Source organism: Felis catus, chromosome B2 (genome assembly GCF_018350175.1).
Source record: "Felis catus isolate Fca126 chromosome B2, F.catus_Fca126_mat1.0, whole genome shotgun sequence".
Classification (NCBI taxonomy): Eukaryota; Metazoa; Chordata; class Mammalia; order Carnivora; family Felidae; genus Felis; species Felis catus.
Window position 1 is genome coordinate 108,231,231 of NC_058372.1, and position 9,844 is coordinate 108,241,074.

Below are 9,844 nucleotides of genomic sequence, written 5' to 3' on the forward strand. Positions count from 1 at the left end.
GAGAGACAGAGCATGAATGGGGGAGGGGCAGAGAGAGAGAGGGAGTCACAGAATCAGAAACAGGCTCCAGGCTCTGAGCCATCAGCCCAGAGCCTGACGCGGGGCTCGAACTCACGGACCGCGAGATCGTGACCTGGCTGAAGTCCGACGCTTAACCAACTGCGCCACCCAGGCGCCCCTAGAGTTCTTTTTTAAGAAACAGTATAGAGAAAGGCATTATATTCATCTTTTTTTTTTCCCTTTGTGTGATGAATATTGCTTTATGTTTTGAAGCTGCTGCTCTAGACCAAAAATTAATGTCACATGTAATCTACATAACTAGAGATGACCTAATAATGTCAAAGGATTTTCCTATTACATTAGTTCATAATTCTGATTTTCCATTATTGAATATTTACCAACTGTAGAATTCAACTCAGGAAAATCTAGAGTATGTTTATTTACATAATCTCTAAGCTTCATATAGTATTTGGAGTTATCCTTGCTAAGGGCACTGAAATGTTTGAGTTTAAAGAAAGTCAAGAAAATAATGAGCTAATCATCATTTTAAATACCTTACTAGACTAAGACAAAAAATGAAAGAGCCACCTGATTCCCAATTTTATATAAACATATCTAGCAATAAAGAAAAGCTATAGGTAGACCCATTAAGGAAATATGCTGATGCTCGGCCAGTGGAAAACAAGGCGTTGTGTAAATCAGATTTAGAATTTTAGGTATTACCAAAAGTGTCTTCTTATCAATTAACTTTCATTCATTTTGCTAGTACCACAATTTTAATGTAATATTTTGTGGTACTTAGTGTCAAAAAAAAGAAGTTTCTGTTAAGAAATAGTTTCTTGTTAATTTCCAAATGTCATCTAATCACCCAATCAATCTCAAAACAATAGATGGTAAACCTTTTCCTAGACAGACAGTAGAAAAGAAAATGTCTATGAGTCATACATTAGAGGCTCTATATTTAGTTAATTAATGACTGTGGAGATGGACTTGATAAACCAATTTAAATAATACCTTATCTTGAATTGGGAAGAAAAGATTAAGGAAGATCTAGAAGGAAATTATATGCTAAATATTTATATGAAACCCAGTTTAAATTTTTTTTAAATTAATAGTCAAATATGGTTCCAAGATAGAAGACTTGTTGATTAAGTGTTACAAGTTTTAAGGCAGAAATCCATTATTTAATATTTAAATTTAATTATGCCCTTTTAATTTTGGAAATTCCAAGCTGCATATCCAATAACTTAGTACAAAATATATTATCAACTGCTACTTCAATTTATTTGAAATGTATTAGCTGAATCTAGTATGATCTTCTCTGTCATTATAGTTCTGAATATCTAAAATTTATTTGTAAAAATACTGATTGCTAAGGCTATACTTGAGTTTGTCTTTGCCCATTCTACTAATAATTTACCTCATAAATAAGTATTTTGACCTAACAGGTAAAACAGTAAGATACTCAGATAGTGTGATTATTTATCTATATTCCATTATTGAAAAACTTTGGAACATGTCATAAGCAGCCTTAGTAATTACTACCTAATAGTCTATTTAACAGAGAAATATGATGAATGGATTACTTTTGTCCTTTTTTTGTAGATTTCTTTGAAAAAATAACTTCACATGGGGCGCCTGGGTGGGGCAGTCGGTTAAGCGTCCGACTTCAGCCAGGTCAGGATCTCGCGGTCCCGGAGTTCGAGCCCCGCGTCAGGCTCTGGGCTGATGGCTCAGAGCCTGGAACCTGTTTCCGATTCTGTGTCTCCCTCTCTCTCTGCCCCTCCCCCGTTCATGTTCTGTCTCCCTCTGTCCCAAAAATAAATAAACGTTGAAAAAAAATTAAAAAAAAAAGAAAAAAGAACTTCACATACACTAAGAAGTAATGTTCGTTCTTTTTTTAAAAATGCTTATTTATTTTTGAAAGAAAGAGAGAGACAGAGTGAGAGTGGGGGAGAGGCAGAAAGAGAGGTGGAAACAGAATCTGAAGCAGGCTCCAGGCTTGGAGCTGTCAGCTCAGAGCCATACACGAGGCTTGAACTCACACGCTGTGATCATGACCTGAGCCAAAGTTAGAAGTTCAACTGACTGAGCCACCAAATGGCATTCAAGAAGGCCATGTGGCACTATATATACTTATTTGTTGTCATACGAGGCATATGAATTTTATTCCACAAAGAAAGTGAATAGTTATCTTCAAACAATGAGGGTGAGTCAAATGGAAGCATGTAAATGGTATAATTATAAAAAAATCCCTTCACGTTGGCCTTACTATAATTCAAAGATACTACACTGAATCTATATAGCTGAAAACCATTGGCCTAAAATGATTTAAACCAGGAGGAAAAGAATATGAGATCTCACCTACCTCCTTCAAGCTGCCAAAGAGCAGTGACTTATTTTTACTTCACCACAAGGATTTTTCTTTCAAACTTTATTCTAAAGCAAATACTAAGAATGAAGCAAAATGGGGTAATTTATTTCACTTACAAAGTTGTAAAGTGTTTATTGTCTATATAAAAGTATGTTTTGACTTCATCATGAAAGGTTAAAATGAGAAGAAACTCTTTATTGTATATCACATAGCCAGTGAAAACATTAAATCACTTGCGTTCTGCAAACCTCACTGCTTAAACACTTATAAAATGATGATGGACCATTCAAATTTTGCCTTTTAAGTAATAACACCTAAGAAGGGCCATGCTAATACAATTTTTGGAAAGCAACTAGAAAAAATTGAACATTACACAATTTTCCATTTTCGATATAATCATGAATATTCATGATAATATATTCATTTTAACTGTCTAGCACTAAGGTAAGGATTTCTGAATTAGCATGTCTGATGGAGTACAGTACATTACTGGAAGTTGAAATAAATGGTGGACTTCTTTAACCTTTATAAAATCTGTTAAATCCTTGCCTATTCCTTTTGCCTCTCATCACAGCATCCAAAGCCATAAACTCAGCGAAAAAAACTGAGAAAGTCAAGTCAACAAAATACAAAGAATCACCAGAATATTGCCTGGAAGAGTAATGAGAATTTTCCAAAACTCTATTGAACTATATCCCCGGGATACCAAATAGAGAAAAGCAACCATGATAAATAATTGCCTTCACATAAAAGAACTTGAAACATAAATTTTTCTTCAAGTGGTCTAAAGAATTTTACAACTCTGACTGGAAATTAAATTATAGAAGTTTTCTGGAAAATATAAGTGTAAATAAAGAAAGAGGGAAATAAAGGATGGGAAGAAAATTGGTTTTACTTTTTAAAAGATGTAGTTCAATTAAGTTCAATTCAATGAATAGTTATTGAATACAAGTTAGAACAATATACTATAATGAATGGGGACAAACAAATAACAAATAGTTATCGAGTTTTTTCTGAAAAAATATCACCCATAGAAAATAAAAGGCTAACCATGCTTCTTAAAACTTTATGTATTTGGGGTTTGCCCAAGTGCTTCCTAGTCTTATTTCGTAAGTTGATAGAAAGGAGTTTGCACTTTTTCTTTATCATATATGTTATCCTTTAAGTAACCAGAGAAGCAGAGTAATATAAATATGAAGAAAGATTGTTGAAAACTTAAGTCATCATTATTTCTTTCAAGATTTGTCTTTTATTTTTTGTTTATTTTTCAAGAACTATATTATGCACATACTCTCTTTTGTGTGTTTGAGAGAATAAATGGTAGAGAAAGGATGGGCAATTTAAACAACTTTATTCAAAGGAAAGATAAGGAATCACAAACTATGATTAGGTAGATGAGGTTGACAGGTAGTAAGCTCAGATACTGGGAAAGTAGTGACCAAGGATACTGAAAGCTACATATGCCAGTGAAAAATATGTAGGTGAAACTTAAGGTAAGTTAAAATATTTAAGAATTTTTTTTCACAGAAAATAGACAATCTTAAACAAGGAAAGTTCTTTAAATCTACCAGGTTTGTCATTCATTATTCTGTCTATTTAAAGAAGGATAGAAATGTCAGAAAAGTTTGTTTGCTAATATAATAAAAGAAATTAATATAATTTTAAGAGTATTTTTTTGCAAATTCACTACTGGAATGGATCCTAGAAGGAAGGAAAAGTGATTGTTCATGTTAAGAGAAGTTGAGATATTAGAATAACTGTGGCAGGTGGTGGAGGTATGAATTAAATTGCTCAGAGAAGTGGGCAGCTTAGGAAAATTCTCTAGATGACTATGTGCTACAGTAGGGATCAAAGTTTAAAACAGTTACTGAAGAAATAAGGCACACAGCTAAAGGCTACAAAACTCTTAGAAGAAAACAGGAGTAAAGTAAATTGTTTTCATTAAAATTAAAAATCTTTTGTGATGCAAGTGATACAATCAAGAAGGTGAAAAGACAATTCACAGAATGCTGACAGTATTTGTTAATCATAAATGATAAGGGACTTGTATTTAGAATACATCAAGAGCACTTAGAACTCAATAATTCAAGTACAAATAATCAAAACATGGTCACTAGTATAGTCAGAAAATCAATTTTCCAAAAAAGAAATTCAAATTGGATAACCATAATTTATACACAATTATTTATAATAATATGATAATTATTATTTATAATAATAATAAACAGAATGATCATAATAAAAACATTAGAATGACTATAATATAAAGGGTAGGAAATAATGAGCTGGTAAGGATGTGTGGAAACTGGAACCCTCATGCCTTGCTGGTTGGGATGTGGAAGTGTGCAAATACTTTGGAAAACAATTCAGTAGTTCTTTGAAATGGTAATAAATAATTGTCATATGACTCAGCAATTCTAGTCTCAGATATTTACCCAAGAAAAATGAATTACCTGTCCACAAATAAACTTGCACCTGAATGTTCTTATCAGTATTATTTGTAATAGCCAAAAAGTGAAAGTGAAAACAACTCAAATGTCCATTAACTGAAAAGTGATAAAATGTGGTACATCCACACAATGGAATATTATTTGGCAATAAAAATGAATTATATATATACATATATATAACATTATATATATTAAAATATTATATAATTATTTAATTATACTTATTATATGTATTTATATTTCTATATAATGACTGAACCTCAAAAACATCCTAAGTTAAAGAAACTAGTCACAAAACTCACAAATAAGATGATTCTATTTATATGAAATATCCAGAACAGCAGATCTATACAGATAAAAAGTAGACTAATGGTTGCCTAGGACTTGAACACAGAATAGGGGGAATCAAGAGTTATATGTCTTTTAAGTCTACAGAGTTAGCACAGTAGAGGAAGAGATTGGAAGGCAAGTCTCCAAAGCAGTTTACATTATAAGCCATTGCTTCAGAATAATACTGTTTCGTTTTGTTTTGTTTCTTTTGTTTGTTTTTATGTTTTGTTTTTTGCTTTTTGTGTTTTAGCTAATCTGTATGGGAAGGGCTTTCTATACCACAGACTCCCAAGCACATGTAATATATTATCTTCAATTGGTCTCATTCAGAAAATAAATTTTTCCCTAAATCTTATTAAGGGTCTCTTTTGTGTGGGGGCACCTGGGTGACTCAGTCGGGTAAGAATCCTACTCTTGATTTCGGCTCAGGTCATGATCTCACCATTTGTGGGATCAAGCCCTGCATCAGGTTCTGTGCTCACAGTTTCGAGCCTGCTTGGGATTCTCTCTGCCTCTCCCATGCTCGCTCTCTCTCACTAAAATAAATAAATAAACATTTAAAACAATGTCCCTTATGTGTGGTACTGTGCTAGATACTATGTGATACAAAATTCTTTACCTCAAGAATCACATTTCCTTCAATCAGAAACAGTAATATGGTCAATCTATACAACACAGAAGGACCATACAATGAACACATAAATGCATAAGTACATGACAAGCAAGAAACAAAGCCCCCACCCTAGGGTTTTAGATATTACAGAGTACACAGTTTATCTTTTACAAGATAAATTATTAACATTTTCATGCTCAATTTAAAAATACCCGGGGCGCCTGGGTGGCGCAGTCGGTTAAGCGTCCGACTTCAGCCAGGTCACGATCTCGCGGTCTGTGAGTTCGAGCCCCGCGTCGGGCTCTGGGTTGATGGCTCAGAGCCTGGAGCCTGTTTCCGATTCTGTGTCTCCCTCTCTCTCTGCCCCTCCCCCGTTCATGCTCTGTCTCTCTCTGTCCCAAAAATAAATAAACGTTGAAAAAAAAATTAAAAAAAAAATACTCAAGAAACAAAACAGTCTTGATCAGAGGAGTTAAAAAAAATAAAGTGTTTTCTAAGCAGTAAAACATCTTTTTTGGGAAGGAAGGAAAGCCCATTTGTTTTAGTCTTGATGAGCTAAATGACAGGCGCAATCTGCATCTTTCCTTATCATAAATTTCTTGAGCTGTCATATAGAAGTAGCCTCTTGTAAGGAAGTACTTTCTTAAGTGGTGCTTAGATGCTAATTAACTTCACCCAAACTCTGAAATATCTTTCAAACACATTTTCATAAGTGTTTCTGGCATAAGTGGATAGATTTCCATTTTACCACATACATTGATACTCTTATCAACTTAATCTTAGGATACATTACTGAGTTGTTTTAATAACAGTGAACTTGGTAAGTAAACTTCATATATATAAACTCATTAAATGTACCTACTTTGTATAAAGTGAAGGATAATTTTAAAAACTCATCATTTCAGATTTAAAAGCCAAGAAATGTGTTTCACTTTGTTTAAGCAACCAATTATTTTACCTCAAGTCCTTCAGGGATAGAGATTTTATATATTTTTGTTTTGCACAAATGTTAAAAAGAGAAAAGTTGCGGACATGGATATGTTAACAGAATCTTAGTAGCTTGGTAAGGATCCAACCTCATTTCCATAGAGCAAGAATTTGCTTTGCTTTTTTAAGGATGATTTTAGAAAAATATAGTTTTACCTATCATGCCAAGATTTCTCAAGGAGAATAAGAAAAAATATAGTTTGATAGATGGTGGGGGGGGGGGGTGTGGGTCCCACAGACTTCCAGGGTTTGGCAGGAACAGCCTCACTTGCAAACTATCAAAAACCACTTCAGCTTACTCCTCCCCAAAGATGGGCCTCTCTTCCTAATTTATAGGAAAACAAGCGAACAAAAGACAAGAACTATCTACCTACTTAGTCTGCCCCAGTAGTGATATTCCCAATCTTTCTTGCAGGGACTCAGAGAGAGGTGGAGAAGGAGCATCTCAAGGAAAGCAGCCCAAAGGAAAGAGTTGTTCTGTTCAGAGTCTGCATGACCTAGAACAACAGGTCCTGGGTGTGAGAGAATAGAAGCAGTGTTGGTAACTATGGCTGTAGTAAACTAAGAGGGAAAAAATTAGAAGCAAAAAGGTTCCGGATCCACGTGGCCAAGTGTTTACAAAGGTTGCCAACTGTCAGAGGCCTAAGACATGTTTTTAGCCTTACCGTGAAGTGCAGGGATTACAAATTCAAATGTACATAGGAGCCAGGAAAGTAACATAAATGGCAGAAGCAATTCACATTTAAGAAAAATCAATTGATAGGAATATAATCAATATGCCTTTAAATTATAAGATAGTTCAAATGTATAGGTAATAATACTGCCATCAATCCCTTCTCACACACCAGCGAGCTTTATCAAATGTCGCCATACATGATGCAGTTATTTTCTGCTTTTCAACAAGACACTACAGATGAATTTAGTTTCCTCTGTTCCCTTCTTCATTTATTCTCCTTCTTACAAAAGAGATAAGCACTATCACGTGTTTGATATTCTTTACCTTTGCACTTGTTTTATATGTTAGCTTAGTTATTTTACTAATAAAAAAGAATAACTGGTATGCAACAGTGCACAACCTGCTTCTATTGCTTGCATTAAGTTCTTGAGATATATCAATGTTGATACAGATGTTTATTTTCAACGATATGTATACTATTTCTTCCTGTAAATAACCATATTTATTAATCAATTTTCTTTTTATGAATAGGTCACATCTAAATATTTTCTTCACCAGAAAGTGCTGTAATAAGCACACTTGTATATGATTCCATGGAGAATAATGTACCATTATTTAAAAGAATATACGGACTGATTGTGGCATAGTATATATGCTTCTACAATGTTACCAGTTATGTCCAAATTATCATTTAGAATTGTTGAAACATATAATATATATGACACGCCAAATTGTTGAAATGTTTTATAAATATATGCATATAATATTTAAGACATGCCAAAAGCCCAGGTTAAGATGAAAAAATGTTATTAAGACCTTAGGATCTCCTTGGGAATCCATGCCGGTCACATTTCCAGACTTCTCTGGAAATAATTAGTATGCTGATTTTGTGATAATGACTTTTTTGTCTTTGTTTTTTTATGCTCCAATTTTATACTTACCATACATTTAAATGGATGTTTTTCTCTTGTTACACAATTCTAGGAGTTTTAACACATGTATACTTTTGGGTAATCACCACCACAATAAAGATGCAGAGTTCTCTAGACGTGTAAAAAACCCCTCATGTTATCATTTCATAGTGATAGCATCACCTCCACCCATACTCCTGCTAACCACTGACCTGTTTTCCATTTGTTTGTTTGTTTGTTTTGAAAATGACAAGGAGGGTCGCCTGGGTGGCTCAGTCAGTTAAGCGTTGGACTCCAGCTCAGGTCATGATCTCGTGGTCAGAGGGTTTGAGCCCCACATCGGGCTCTGTGCTGACAGCTCAAAGCCTGGAGCCTGCTTTGAGACTCTGTGTCTCTCTCTCTCTGCTCCTCCCCTCCTCATGCTCTCTCTCTCTCTCAAAAATAAACATTAAAAAAAATTAAAAGAAAATGACAAGGAAATGGAAGCATACGGTATGTAATTTTTGAGACATGTAATCATTCAGTATAATATCTTTGAGTTTCACCTAAGTCATTGTTTATATCAATAGTTTTCCTCTTTACTTCTGGTAGTATTCCACTGTATGGATATGTCATAATTTATCCATTCACCCGTTGAAGGCCATTTCAGTTATTTCTAGCTTTTGGCTATCATAAATAAAGCTTCAGTGAACATTTGTGTACAGATTTTACTGTGCATATAAATTTTCATTTCTCCAGTGTAAATACCCAGGAGTGCTTGCTTAGTCATGTGGTAAGGGTATGCTTAACTTTACAAGAAACTGCTGAACTGTTTTCCAGAGTGCCTGTACTATTTTGCACTGCCATATGAGATAGTTCCAGTTGTTCTGAATTTTGCCAGCAGTAGATATGATTAGTATATTTTTAATTTTATTTTAACCATTCAAATAGGCATATAGAGTTACCTGATCAGGGTATTAATTCGCATTTCCCCATGGCTAATGCTGTTGAACACCTTTTCTGTGATATCTTTCTATCCCCTGCGGTGAAATGTCTATTCAGTCCATAGGTTGCCTTTTTATTTTGTTGTTTTCTTTTCTGTGCAGAAACTTTTACTTGGATATAGACCCAATTGTTCATTTCTGTGTTTGTTACCTAAGCTTTTACTACTGTCCTATCTAAAACATAACTAATAAGGCCAATGTCAAGAAGGTTTTATCCTAGGTTTTCTTCTAGGAGTTTTATGGTTTCAGGTCTTACATTTGAGTCAAATTCACGTTGAGTTGATTTTTGTGTATAGGGTAAGATAAGAGTCCAATTTCATTCTTTTGTATGTGGATATCCAGTTTTCCCAGCATCACTTATTTGTCTTCTCTCTATTGTGTATCATTGGTGCCCTTGTCAAATATTAGTTGACTGTATATGTTTGGATTGTTTTCTGGGCTCTCTATTCTGTTCAATTGGTCTGTATGCCTGTTGTTAATGCCAACACCATACTGATTTGATTACTATAGATTTGTAATA

At 34.1% G+C, this 9,844-nt stretch overlaps 1 protein-coding gene across 7 annotated transcripts in view; it reads left to right on the plus strand.

Moving 5' to 3' along the window:
• The window catches only part of LOC109499872 (high mobility group protein B1-like), an 807,961-nt gene extending 799,354 nt beyond the window's left edge, over window positions 1–8,607 (plus strand). For 6 of the 7 annotated variants that reach the window (XM_045057965.1, XR_006598229.1, XR_002157423.3 and 3 more), the window contains one exon: window positions 2,949–3,835. The gene's annotated coding sequence lies outside the window, so the exon portion shown is untranslated. Of the gene's footprint in view, window positions 1–2,948; window positions 3,836–7,169 lie in introns of those variants that run through there. The other variant, XM_045057966.1, reaches the window with a different exon arrangement.
• The last annotated feature ends 1,237 nt before the right edge of the window (window positions 8,608–9,844 follow it).